Raw genomic sequence first — 14353 nt, forward strand, 5'->3', positions numbered from 1 at the left:
TGACTGTGATCTAGTTGATTCTCTCCAACTCTTGAACTCCCTGAGTCTATTAGGAGAGGATCAATACTTTCCAAGTCTAAAAGTGCTATATAAACATGTTGTTGTTATTATTACTGAATTTAGGAATTCTGAAAGCAAGCACAAAGCTGTAAATATTGTTGAAAGAGTAGAAAGAAATCTATCATTGTTTCTGAAATGTTTCTTCCCTTAAGAGAAAGAAGGTTCTGTAATCCCTTTATTTTATGGGCAGAGCAGTGTAGTAGGAAAAAAAAAAACCTCAGTATTGGAGGACTGTGCTTTGAATCTGTTCTTTTTGATCTTTGTGATCTTGGGCACAAGGCTTCACTTCCTTAGACTTCAATTTCCTCATCTGTAAAATGAGGAATTGGACTAGATGATACCCAATGTCTGGTTCTGACATACAGTAACTCTGTGCTCTAACTTGTGTGGAACAAGACAGAGGTGCACTTCTTAGGAGTTCTTCCAATCCTAGGGTCCTATCCTGTGGAGTTTACAATATAACATCCTTTGAGCTTCACTTTTGTTATCTGGAATAATAATAATAGTTGCATTAAACTCCTTCATAGAAAAGCACTTTGTAAAGCACAAAGTGCTATGGAATTAAGTCAATATTATTATTGTTATTTGAATTTAGATTTCTCATTCAATTTTCCCTGAGTGATTGAACATCCATCTCAGCAGGCTTTCTTGCTCATGTATAATGCATACCTTGACCATAACAAACCAATCATTCACAACTGACCCCTGAAATTAATTAGCGCCAGTCGGTGCTATCCATCATAAGGCATTTGGAAGGACCTAGGGAAAAGAGGTTAATGTTGCCTCCTGCAAACAGGCAGACAGATTTGGGAGAAAAGGACAATCCGGTGAAGGATTTCCGAAGGACCCTGGTTACAGTGATAGACAGCTGACATTCCTCCCAGGCAGAGAAGATTCAGGACAAGAATATGGTGTCATCAGGGGGTAGAGTCAATGCATCATAAAACTTGGATCAAATACATAATGAGAAGGAAACTGCCAGTTTTTTTGGATACATATATATCTTGGAACCCTTAGGAGGTCTTGGCTTGGAAGACAAAACACTACCTCTGAATGTGAATCTTGAAAACTTAGCAGGGGGCCCATCCAACTGGCACTGTGGCCATATGTGTTTAGGATTTCATGCACAATAATTAATTTCCATTCTGTAAAAATGAATAATTAATATAGCATCCCACATCAAATGATACAAACAGAAGTTGATACATATTAAGAGACACATGCTGCCAAACAAACTTTTTAAGTTGAGACATTTTATTAACAAAGCAATGTCCCCCCCTAAAAACAATAATGTCCCACAATGAGAATTCTGCAAATTAAAAAGATTCCCAAACTAGTGTAGACAGCACCTATCTACACTATCTACACCTGACGAAGGCCATTGTGTCAAGCAGTTCTATCCCATGGATGTGCAGTGTTTTGTTATTGACAAATGCTTCATAATCATTTAAAAAATGTGTTCACCAGAAGATTATGGGGAAAATAGTCCAAGTATTATCACCTCCATTTTACAAGAGAAGAAACTGAGTCTTGGTTAGGTCATATAGGACTAAAAGCTGAATGGGACCTAGTCAGAAGTTAGGTGACATCGTATAGTCAGAAGCTGTTAATATGGAGTCCATGAATTTTCTGTTTACCTATTTATCTATATGTGTATTTAAATATGTATATATGTATTTAAATATAAATATATGTATATAAACATATACACACACATATGTAACTATATTTCAATATTATTGGTTTAAATTTTAATCCTATGTATTTTATGCATTCGAAAACATTACTTTGAGAAGGGGTCCATAAGCTACCAAAGAGGTCTGGGACATACAAAAAAAAATCTTGATCTAGCCCAAATCTCTCATTTTACAGATGAGAAAATTAAGATTCAGAGAGGGAAAGAGACTTGCCCAAGGTCATAAAGATGGGAAAGAAGAGCCAGAATTCAAATCCATTATCTCCTCATTTCAAGCCCAATGCCCTAGTGGCCCAGAGGAAAACCAATTACTGTCGGGACATCATTTTTCCAGATGTTTGATTTATTCTCCTAGGGGGTTGCTCCTTTGATTTCTCTATTTGGCTGTTCCCATATCTGACCACAATGTCAGAGCTTTGGTCAATGCTGTTTGCTTGGTCTAAGGAAGGGCCTCGTTGCTGACACTCTGTGCCATGCTCGTTGTCACTTTGGAACTTATAGCCTTCCCATTTCCAGGCAAAAGAGCTATGGCATTGTGGTCTGACATGAGAACAGAAAATCTGGAAATCAGGGAAGTAATTCAATAGGAGAATAAAGCAAAGATCTAGAGTGTTAATAGCCTGCTGGTAATTCACTTTCCTTAGGGGTTTGGAAAAGAGCACTGAACTTGGAAACAGAAGACCACCCTCCTTTATGAGGTTTGCCAAGATTTCTAGCAAGGACTGACACACAGCTTACAGGAACATTGATCCCTGCCCGCCCATTTGTTCACTGTCAGCTTACAATCTTCTCCCACCTCCCAACTCCAAGTTTCAGGGAAACCAAAAAGCTTTTTTTTTTTATACGAAAAGATTGGGAACTTAAGATGAAATATTTTTCCCTATGGAGAGGATTTTTAAAGATTGGTCTTTGTTGTCTTTTAAAGTATTCATGTCCAGTTTGATTTTTCTTGGAGTTTTAGCTAGTATGAGGTGACCAGGGCTTTTCTCCAGGGTGCCTGAATCCAGACAGTGAGCAAAATTCTCATGATCCCCATGTCTTACCTTAAATTATGCTTAGTTAGGCTGCTCTCCTAGGTTGTATGACTGTTCATGGAATACCACCCCCAAGGTCCCATTTCTAGGGCACTTCTTTCCCAGGGTCCAATTTCCCCTCCCCCACTCTCCATGAGGCTGTCAACTGGGCTCTTTCTGTAATCTGAGGTTCAATTTTCTGGTATCCCACCCTGACCATACATTCCATTTTGCCTTGCTCTCTGAAATGAATTTGTCTCAGGTATAAGAATCATTAGTTACATCTCTGAAGCTTCTTTGTTTTTAAATTCTTTATGCTACCTTGTGAGACAAGCTAAGGGAACACAGGTCTGTGTCTTAACATTAGTACCTACTTTATACATGTGTGGGCATACCTGTATATACTTGAACAAATACATATAGATACATTTACATTCAGTCATTGTTGCTATGTATGCATATACTATGTATATGTATTTCGTGTCTATATTATATACATAGATACACACTTAAATAGTCACAGATATGAGAAAGCTACACACATAATATTTCTGACCATTCAGCAAATTCCAGTGATTTCCTATCACTTTTAGCCTCAAATGTAAAATCCCCTGTTTGACTTTTAAAACTCTTCATAAACTGCACCCCTGCCCGCCACCCCCCTTCCCCCCTCCGCCTGCTTTTTTCTTACACCTGAGTCCTCTGCATTTCATCTGTGATTCTGTGACACTGCTGCTCCTCAGACAAGACACTCCCACCCCTGACTCCTTGCATTTTTAGTGGTTGTCACACATATCTGGCACTTTCTGCCTCCTCTCTCTATTTCTTGGCTTAGAAAAAGTCTTAGATATAGTCCTACCTTCTGCAAGATCTCGATTCCCCCTTAATGGTGCTAGCATTTTCCCTCTGAGATTCTGTTTACATATAATTGTTTACATGTTGTCTTCTCCACTAGACTCTAAACTCCTTGAGACTAGGGATCATTTTTTGCCTTTGTTTGTACACCTAGTGCTTAACAGTGCTGGGCACATAAACGTTTACTGACTATTTATTGACGACTTCACAAGAATTCTGTGAGGCAAATGTTTGAAGTGTTCTTTTTCATTTTATGTATGAGAAAACTGAGATTCAGGGAGATTAAATTACCTGTCCAAGATCATCCAAGAAGTGGTATACTGAGACAACTAGTTTCAAAACCAGTGTTCTGTCCACTACAACACTGATCTCCATCGCTTTTTTTCTCCCTTAGCTACAACAGAAGTGTCATCTTGTAAGATAGATTCTCCTACCCAGCTAAAAGTTCATAGGGTTTCATCACTGTGCAGTGGTTAGAGCACTGAACTTGGAGTCAGGAGGACCTGGGTTCAAATCTGATTCAGATGCTTTCAGACTGCATGACATTGGATAACTCATTTAATCTCCAATTACTTTAATTTCATTTGCAAAATGGGGATAACAAGAACATCTTCTTCTCCAGGTTATGAGATAAAATGAGATATTTGTACAGTAAATTTTGTAAAAATGTTGGGAAGTGAAATTTTTTTTTAAATCATCATTATTAATCTCAAGATTGTAGAGTCTAAAGATGATTTTTTTTTTTGCCAAAAGACAACTTCTTTCAGTTATATATTCATATACTTGCATTTTACTTTCCAAGGATGATTTAATTGATCACAATGGTGATTTGTCTGATATGTATATGTATATAAGTATATGTATTAGAGGCAGAGCTTGACCTCATCTCTTTGTGACTCTCAGGCCAACCTCTGTCCTCTGTCCTAAACTGCCTTGCATGATTATTTATGCCTGGAGTAGAGCAGGTGATTAATCAGTGTTTATTGAATAACAAAATAACCAAATGAGATGATACAGGGAAGATACAATAAAAATAAGAGTTTGTGTGTTAGTTGAAAGACTCCCAGAATTTAAGCTACAAGACCTGAATTCAAGTCTCATTGATTTTTACGTATTTGAGTACAAGGATAGCCTATATGGATGGATTCACATAAATATTCTTGACTTTGGTGAATTTATTACTAATTATCAGCTAAACACCTGTTCTTTGAATTCCTTCCTTCTTCTCTCTCCTTCCCTCCCTCTCTCCCTTTCTTTCTCCTTTCTTGCCTTTCTTCCTTCTTTCTTTCCTTCCTTTTTCCTCCCTCTCTTCTTTACTCCCCTTCTTTCCTTCTTTCCTTGCTTCCTCCCCTTCCTTCCTTCCTTCATCCTTGCTTCTCTCCTTCATTTTCTCCCTCCCTTCCTCCTTTTATTTTTCCCCTTCTTTCTTTCCTTTTTCTTTCTTTCCTTTCTTTTTCCTCCTTCCCTCCTTTCTTTTTTTCGCTCACTTGTTTTCTTTTTTATCTCTTTTTTCCTTGCTTTCTTCTTCCCTCCCTCTCTCCCTCCCTCCCTCCCTCCCTTCCTCTCTTCCTCCCTTCCTTCCTTCCTCCTTTCCTTCCTTCCTCCCTTCCTTCTTTCCTTTTGTCTCTCAGTAATTTTTCAAAAAAGGAAACCACATGTCTCTAGAATTGAGACAATGTATATTGGTCCTAGTGATTTTAGTAGAAAGGAAAGACTATATGAAAGGTATTTAACCAATCCCACCCCGTGACCCACAGTCATATTACTTTTCACAAAGATTCACAGCTCATATTCAACAGCTTTTTTTCATTAAAGATTCATAGCTATAGCATTTCTGGAAGAAATATGCATACTCACATGTAAATACATACACACATACATACATATGTACATACAATATCACAAGGAATTTGTATTTATATGTTTACATGCACATATTTGTATATATATATATACACATATGTGTATGTTTCCTCTAGCTACTCCTCCCACAAAAAAATATATATTCTAGTATACTTCTCCCTTTTTCTTTCTTTTTTAAATCAAAGTTCATTCTTACAGCTAAAAATGTCTCAGGGATGTTTTTCAATTTATTCTGAACAAATCATTCAGAAACCCTCTTTAGATGAAATGTGAATAGATGTTTGTATTCAGAGCAGTGGCTGTTCTTATGGACTTTCTTGTTTTGACCAAATTTGTGATTCAAGGTCTCCTGAAATTTTTATGAAAGGAAAATGAAACACTTTTACCTTTTTTTCTATCTGTCTGAAACCTATGGGGTGGTTAACTACTCCTTCTTTGTATTCTTATAGGAAAATAACCAAATAAGTTAGTGGCAGAAATGAGTTGCATTTATTGGCTTTCCCCAGTTTAAGCTTATTCCATAGCCCCTATTTTTACTTTCCTCAACACAGTACAAACTTTAGGTAAGCACAATTCAATACAATGCAGTAAAAATAGAACAGGATAGGGATGAGAAGTAGACTTCATGGGGTTAGGGATTTCCATGGTGCAGAACCCCTTCTACAAAGGCAAGCCAACATCTTCTCCACAACTTTTAGTCATGTAAGTGTTGGATGGTTAAATGACTTGCCCAGGGTCACACATTTGATATGTGTCACAGATGGGAGCTGAACCTTGGTCTTCCTGGCTCTCTATTCACTACTCCACATTGCTTTCACCAATGTAATGCAATATAATCAAACAGAACAGAATTCAACACAGCATAGCCAAACAGCACAAAACAATGCAATAGAACAAACATTTATTGAGTACCAGTGGTGTGGAGAACACTAAGCTAAGTACTGGGGAGGAGGGGCAATGCAAAGTATAAATAAGCCAGTGGTCTTGCCCTCAAGGAACTTACTATCTAGGCAGAGCCTTGCATTTGGAGTTAGAAGACAGGTTTGCGTATTGGATTTGTTATTAACTTGCTGTGTGACCTGGGACAAATCACTTCCTTTCTCTGCATCTCAGTTCACCTACCCTCCATTAAGGGAAGGGGAGAGCATTGAACCAGATAACTTCTGATGCCCCTCCTAGAAGTAAACCCTATGAGCAGATTTTAAAGACTATCCCAAACAAGAGTGAGCAGAATTTTCAGAGAGATAGGAGATTTAGGACATGAGTAACTACAATAATAGCTAGTATTTATGTAGTACCTTAGGGTTGCAAAGTTCTTTCCATATGATATCTCTGATCACATAAAAGTCTTTTTTTTGGAAAAAAGCAAAGTTTGAGGGGTTGATCCTTTATCATCTAATCAATCTCTAGGGATCATAATATAATCATTATTTTAAACTAGAAAGACTTCTTTAAGATTATCTAGTCCAGCAAGCTCATTTCACAGGTAAGAAAATTAAGGCCCAAAGGGAATTACCCAAAGTCACAAAATTAGTAATTTCAGAACTGAGACAAAATTCTTTGTTATTTGCCTTGCATACAATTACTGTTTCACAGAACAGGAGGACAGCTTCTAAATCTTGAAGAACTAATCCCTTGGCCTGCAAGGGTTGCCAAGCCTTGGTCAGGAGAAAGGAAGGTAAGGCCTTGGTGTCTTTTGCAAAAGTCACTTTAGTCTTGGTCTGACTAATGCTGATGAAACTACTGCTGCCTGCTGCTGTCTCTCCCTGGTTTCCTGTGTCTGAATGGGCTTGAGGTTGAGAGTGGTTTCCTGTTTCTCTGTAGCTCAGGACTGGTCTAATTGAAAAGTCATGTCAGGATTATATGTCCAGTGTGGCAAAGAGAAGAAGGAGGAGGAGAAAGAAGAAAGAAAGCCCATTTACTAAAGTAATGTCTGGGAAGGGAACTAAAAGACGCGTTGGAGGGCAGCAAGAGAAAATATTTACCAGCTTTGTGACTTTACACAAGTCACTTTTTTTCCCTGGGTCTCAGTTTCCTCATTTGTCCAATAAGGGAGTTGGACCAGATGATCTATAAGGTCTCTTCTAGCTACTACTTCATAGTAGCATTACTTGGCTTCAGTTTATTTATATATAAATAGGGATAATGCTGTTCCTAAAACTCAACTTACAAGACTTGTGAGGGAAACTTTTCAAACCTTAAGTCACTAGAGGAATGTGAACTGTTGTTACTATTTCTTTAATATTTTAATGGATCCATGATCAAATCAACATGAATCTTTTGTCCAACTGAGCAAGACAAAATTTTCTTAGGTGACATAGTAGCTCAAGAGTTGGCCAGGGAATCAGGAAGACATGACTTTAAATCCAACATCAGACACTTTCTTGTTGTGGGATCCTAAGCAAGTCAATTAATTTCTCTTGGGTATTTTTTTCCCACATTTGTGAAATGAGGATAATAATGGCACCTATCTCCCAGAGTTGTTTTGAGGATAAAACGAGATAATGTTTATAAAGCACTTTACAAACCTTAATTTAAGATATAATTTATTCTTCTCCTCCTCCTCCTTTTTTTCCTTCTTTTTCCTCTTCTTCTTCTCCTTCTTCCCATGTAATTATTTTCCATATCTTCCAAATTATCCTTTAAATGCCCAGAAATCTTTCTAGCATTTCAAAACATCATCACCATTATCACAATAGCATTACTGAGTGGGCATCATCTAGAGAAATGGGTAGCATCTTCTGACTAAAAGGAGACTTGAACCTTAGATGTTTAGGACAGGAAGAGACCTCCATGAATCTTCAAGAACTTTAAAAACATTATTTAAGATGATTCAAACCACTAAAGTAGCTTAAAACTGTGCTGACTTTTGAGACTCCTTGTATTAAGAATTATATCTATCTATAGATTTTTATGACATAAGTAAAATATATGTCATATTTTCTCTAGATGACAATAATCCAATAATGCTATTGGTGATAATGGTGGTGATATTTTAAAACCCTAGAAGAAGGCTTCTTGGGCATGTAGACACTGAATGAAGAGACGCTAGTAGAAGGTATTACCACTCAAGGATAGGTTGGCCTAGATGCCTTCTGAGTGCCTTTCCTTCTCTGAGATTCTATGATTTTATAATGCAATCAGTTTCATTTCATTCAAAGTATAAAAAAAGAATCTTAGCATCATAATGACATTGCCAGTTTCATTCAAATATTTTAGCAATTAATTAATTCAAACAAACAAGTTATCAAGCACCCACAGGACCCTAGATATATAGTTGCATAGCTATTTATTGCAGTTGTTGTTGAGTTGTTTCAGGTGTGTCTGACTCTCTATGACTCTATTTGGGGTTTTCTTGGAAAAGAGGTGGTTTGCCATTTTCTTCTCCAGCTCACTTTACAGATGAGGAAACTGAGGAAACGAGGGTTAAGTGTCACATAGCTAGTAGGTGTTTGAGGCTGTATTTGAACTGAGGTCCTCCTGACTCCAGGCCCAGGGCTCTACCCACTATATCACCTAACTGACCATGTAGCATAATCCTTACTCTCAAATTGCTCTTGATTTAGCTAGATTCTTGTTGACTATAAATATTATCTTGGCATCCTTCTCCTTAGCATCTGCTCTAATCAAATGGTTCCCTCTCTTCAATATGATGCTGATATGAAAGAAATGTCCTCATCCATTATCCATAGCCTCAAGAAATAGTAGTCTATATTTCCATGTCTGAAAATATTCAAGGGAAAGCAAGATGACCCCTTGTCAGGGATGTCTGAGACAGGGAATTCATATATTAGTTAGGAATGGGGATAAACATTCCTTGATGATCATTCCAGTCCAGAGATTTGATGTGTCTATGATTGTATAACCTCAGCAAATGGATGAACCTTTGGACAGGAAATCTGGATGATGGGACAATAGAAATAACTAACATATTCTCTAGTCACTAATTAAGTTGTTTATGGCTAAAAGGATTCACAGATGCCACTCATGAAAGAGTTTTCTCTCCACAAATTCCCCAAACTTTTCCATCAAATAGGGCCCCCTATTCACACCCTGCTGCTGGATTATTTTGCAAGGGGCAGACTTATGAAGCTTTATTTTATGTTGTGAAGTGGTTTCATAAATACCTAAGAAAACCATCCCCACCACAAGAGGAATTCAATCATATGGTTTATGCTAGAGTTTGAGCATTGCGTACACATGGCCTCCTGGGGAGACAGTGGGTAAGATGGAGAGCAGTGATTCTTACAGGGCCATTTAGAAAAAAAATAACACATTCTCCTCCCCACCCATACTTTTTAGAGTAGATGGACTCCAACCTTTCACTTCAAAAGATTTCTCTGATTACTTTAGAGTTCATGGTGCTGTGACCAGAAGGCCACATCCCTTCATCCTCCTCCCCCTCCAACAAAAGAATTCTTTGGTTCATTGCGTTTCCTATAACAACAATAGCTCATATTTCTAGAGTGACTTCAAGGCTTGCAAAGTGATTTCTTCATAACAATCCTATGAGGCTGGGAGTGTAAGGATTTTTATCCCCATTTCACAGATGAAGAAAGCGAGGCTGAGAAAGAGGCTAAAAGAATATGCAATTACCTGAGTGCATGTATAGGGTTCTTATAACATATATAAAGAATTGTTTCTCTGTGTTGCGTTGCAGGTTTCTATGAAGAGAGCTGCTTTCCCAAAGCCCTTGAATCCAAATGGGACCAGGCCAGGCAAAACTTCAAAAGAGGTCAAGTTGCATATTCTTTTGTATCCTCCCCACCCCACCCTACCCCTAGACCTTCTTCCTCTTTCTGTTATCCAATTTTCTCTTGCTATTATCATCATTTTCTCACTAGGTACTTGTAGCATGGCTACCATGATATGGTGGGAAAAGAGTTAGGAAGTCAGAGAACCTGGATTTAAATCCTTTCTCTCTTACCATTGTGACCTTGAACGTGTCTCTTATCTTCCCTGCACTTCAAATTTCTCTTCTGGAAGATGGGAAAGTGTTGGAATAACTAGCTTTTTTCCAGCTCTATGTCCAAATCCTATAAATGCTAGAAAACAAAACATCTATTATGTGCTTGTTTTAAGCCAAGCATTTTGTAAGTATTAGGGATACAGATACAAAAGGAACGAGCTTAAGGACTTAGTTTGCATTCTAATAGGGGTTAGTGAAGGTCAGAAAGGGTTATTTTGATAAGAAAACTCCAGGGATACTATACAGAGGACAGGGAAATTGATTGATGCATCCTTTCCTGCGTTGGTGTTATTACTATTTCTGGAGTTAGAGGTGGAGAGGGATGGAGAGAAGAATTCATGCACAGCAACATCCTATGGAGATGGCCCATGATTATATGAATAACTGATTTCTAGGGCTAGATGAATCAAAAGCTAGAATTGAGGTTGCTGGAAGAAATGTCAACAAACTCAGATATGCAGGTAATACCACTTTGATGGAAGAAAGTGAAGAAGAATTAAAAAGCTTCTTAATGACGGTGAAAGAGGAGAGCAAAAGCTGGCTTGAAGCTCAACATTAAAACCTAATATCATGGCAACTGGTCCCATCACTTTCTGGCCAATAGAGGGAGAAGGAATGGAAGCAGTGTCAGATTTTATATTCTTGGGCTCAAAGATCATTGCAGGCAACTGCAGCCATGAAATTAAAAGACGATTGCTCCTTGGAAGAAAAGCTGTAGCAAATCGGAACAGCATACTAAAAAGCAGAGATATCACCTTGTCAGTAAAGGTCTGTATGGTCAAAACTATGTTGTTGTTGTTTTTCCCCAGAAGCAATGTATGTCTGTGAGAGTTGGACTATAAGGAAAGCTGAGAGACTATTGAGAGTTCTTTAGACAGAAAGGAGATCAAATCAGTCAAGAAATTAATTCAGACTACTCTTCGGAAGGTTAGATTCTGAAACTGAAGCTTAAAATTCTTTAGCCACATAATGAGAAGACAGGATTCATTGGAAAAGACTGATGCTGGGAAAGATTGAAGACAAAAGGAGAAAGACAGCAGAGGATGAGATGGATAGATAGTGCCTTGGATGCAATGAACGTGAATTTGGACAGACTTTGGCAGATACTTGAGATTAGCAAAGCCTGGCATGCTATGATACATAGGGTCATGAAGAGTTAGACATGACTGAATGACTGAACAGCAACATGGCTCTTTTCAGACATAAATCTCCAATATATAAAATATTTTAAAATCACTACATTCCAGGTTTCGTGCTTATACTGTAATTACAAATACAAGAATGGAGGACAATCCTTGCCTTAAAGGGGAGGCAATACATATGGGAAACTGGCAAACATGAGAGGGGAGGGGAAGAGAGGGGAAAGAATTCTGGAGAGGAGGTGAAGAATTCCTTAAAATGCATTGAATCCAGACTATCTGAGCATGCTTAGGGCCCGTGCTTGAAATGGCAGCCCAGGCTACCTTAAATTCCTTATTAACAGATTGAGACCTCAGTGCAAAGGTTTCTTGAGGGTAGGAAGGCTGTTGGAAAGGAGGTAGAGAAATCTGGAGAGTGAGTCTTTTAACATAGAATTGTGTTTCCTCCCCTTCTTTATCTTACCTATCTCCCCTTCATTGCTCTGGAGGTATTTTTTTTTTTAAAAACATTTTCCCCTGCATTTTGGCTGTGACCTCTGTATGAGGTTCAATTTTTCAGATTTTTGAGGTGATGGAAACAAAGTTTTTATCTGCGTATTTTTACTTAATTTCCAGTTATTAGATAGGAACACGGTAAAAACCCTCAAAATTTGCCATGGCATCAAGAAACTATCTGATTAGCTGAGAGTAAGCTTACAGCTACAGAGTGGGTCAATGACTTGATTTGGGGGCACTCAAAAACAGAAAATAGAGTGAAAAAGTAAGGGAAAGCATCAGAAAATCTTAAATTGTTGTGGAAGGGAGGCCATTTTTTAAAAGATGATGACCAGGAAGGAGTTGGATGCTATAATTCTAGACCAGAGAGGATCATGGCCCAAGCTAAGTTGGGGAACTATGGATAGATAGAATAATTAAGGAAATTTAGGTACCATCTAGTCTGGTACTTTTAAAAAGAGTCTTAATTCTTATTATCTCACTCAGATGTATTATTTCTGAATTTGCATATTAAACTGAAGAAAACATGCTTCAGTATGGAGCGTGTAATAGACAGTTATATTTCAGACCACAGGTCTGGAACTCTCAAATATGCCTGAGGGTTGATTAGGTGGTATCTCCAAAAGTTGGCATTTCAGAGATACAGCCTAAGTTCTCATAGAAAGTCATTCCTATAACAGTTTCTCTTGTACTGGAAGGCTGATCTGTTAGACACCAAGTCCAGAGCCATAATGTACGATTAGAGGAAGAAAAAAAAACATGCTAAAAACAGAGGGGCTGTTTCCTTCCTTTGTCCTGGGTGTGTACCTGGCTGGGAATCATTCTCAACAAGTAACTGAATCTTTTACAAGTTTCTGCAGCAGTGGCTTGTCCAATAATTACCAACATCATGGACCACTTATCTTCTTCTCATCCCTTCCCACCCCCCATTATATGATGTTCCTCCCATAGCCAAAAAGGCTGTTCAGCATAGTCCAATTCTAGCTGGTTCTATCAATTTCTCAGGATGTGATGCATACTGAACTAGGTGCTACCAGCTTTGCCACAAATTTTATGTCTTTGCAATGTTGATATTGTATAAACTGTTGAATAGATAGATAGATAGATAGATAGATAGATAGATAGATAGATAGACAGATAGATGAACTGTTCTCCCGGTTGTTCTTCATTTCGCACAGTTTCATTCCAGTCTCCCCAGACTTCTCTGAAACTATCACTTTCATCTTTTCTTACTGCACAATAATATTCATTTACACTCAAATACCGTAATTTGTTCAACCATCCCCCAGTTGGGGGCTACCATCTTAATTCCCACTTGAAAAGAGCTGCAACAATTATTTTTGTACATATAAATGCTTCTCTTCTATCTTGATCTCTTTGGGGTACTATGATTGTTTGGAATACAATAAAGGAGAAAGCCATAAACAAAAAATCAAGTTGCATTGGATCAGTTTCTAGAAGTAGCTGAAATCCTTGGGAAGCCAATGCCAGTCAGAGAGGTCTGACAATCAGTGTCTGGTCCACAGGAGTTACTGAATAGATACTCATAACTTTTCCCCTACTCCCATGTATATTTGCTATCACCAATGACATCTTTCAACATATAGGCCCTGAACTACGACTTTGGAGATCCAGGAGTGGTTTTGCTCTTCACAAGTCACATGACCTTGGGTGGACTATCTTACTTCATCTTCCTTCTCTGAACAATGGCCATAAAAATTCTTGCTCATCTGAAAGGGTATTTTGAAGATCAAATAAGGGCTAAGAAATCTCTTTATAAACCACAAAGTGCTAAAAAAATAAATATATGACATGCTAGAGTTTAAAGATACAAGCAAGAAATGAAGGGAAGGCTTGTCCTACTATAAAATATTACATACATACTTATACACACACACACACACACACACACACACACACACACACACACTCACACATATACATAGGCACCTGTGTGCCTCATCTCCAGGGTAAAAATCTCCACCTTTGATTCTGGTTATTCTCCTCTGCTTAAGTTTGTTGTACTAAAAATGTGGTGTCAGCATTGAATGCATAACCAGATGCGGTCTTATTTGACTAAAAGAAAGTGCAGTGGGATTAGTACTATCATCCCTCCCCTATTATTTGGACAATATAAAGCTTATTAATCATCTAAGATTTTTTTCCTTAGTTGAAAAAACCTGCATGAATGACCTATTATATGCAAAGTGTCATCCTAAGCCTTGGGCATATAAAGACAATAAAGAAGCTTCATATGTGGCAG

Source organism: Notamacropus eugenii, chromosome 1, assembly GCF_028372415.1.
Source record: "Notamacropus eugenii isolate mMacEug1 chromosome 1, mMacEug1.pri_v2, whole genome shotgun sequence".
Taxonomy (NCBI): domain Eukaryota; kingdom Metazoa; phylum Chordata; class Mammalia; order Diprotodontia; family Macropodidae; genus Notamacropus; species Notamacropus eugenii.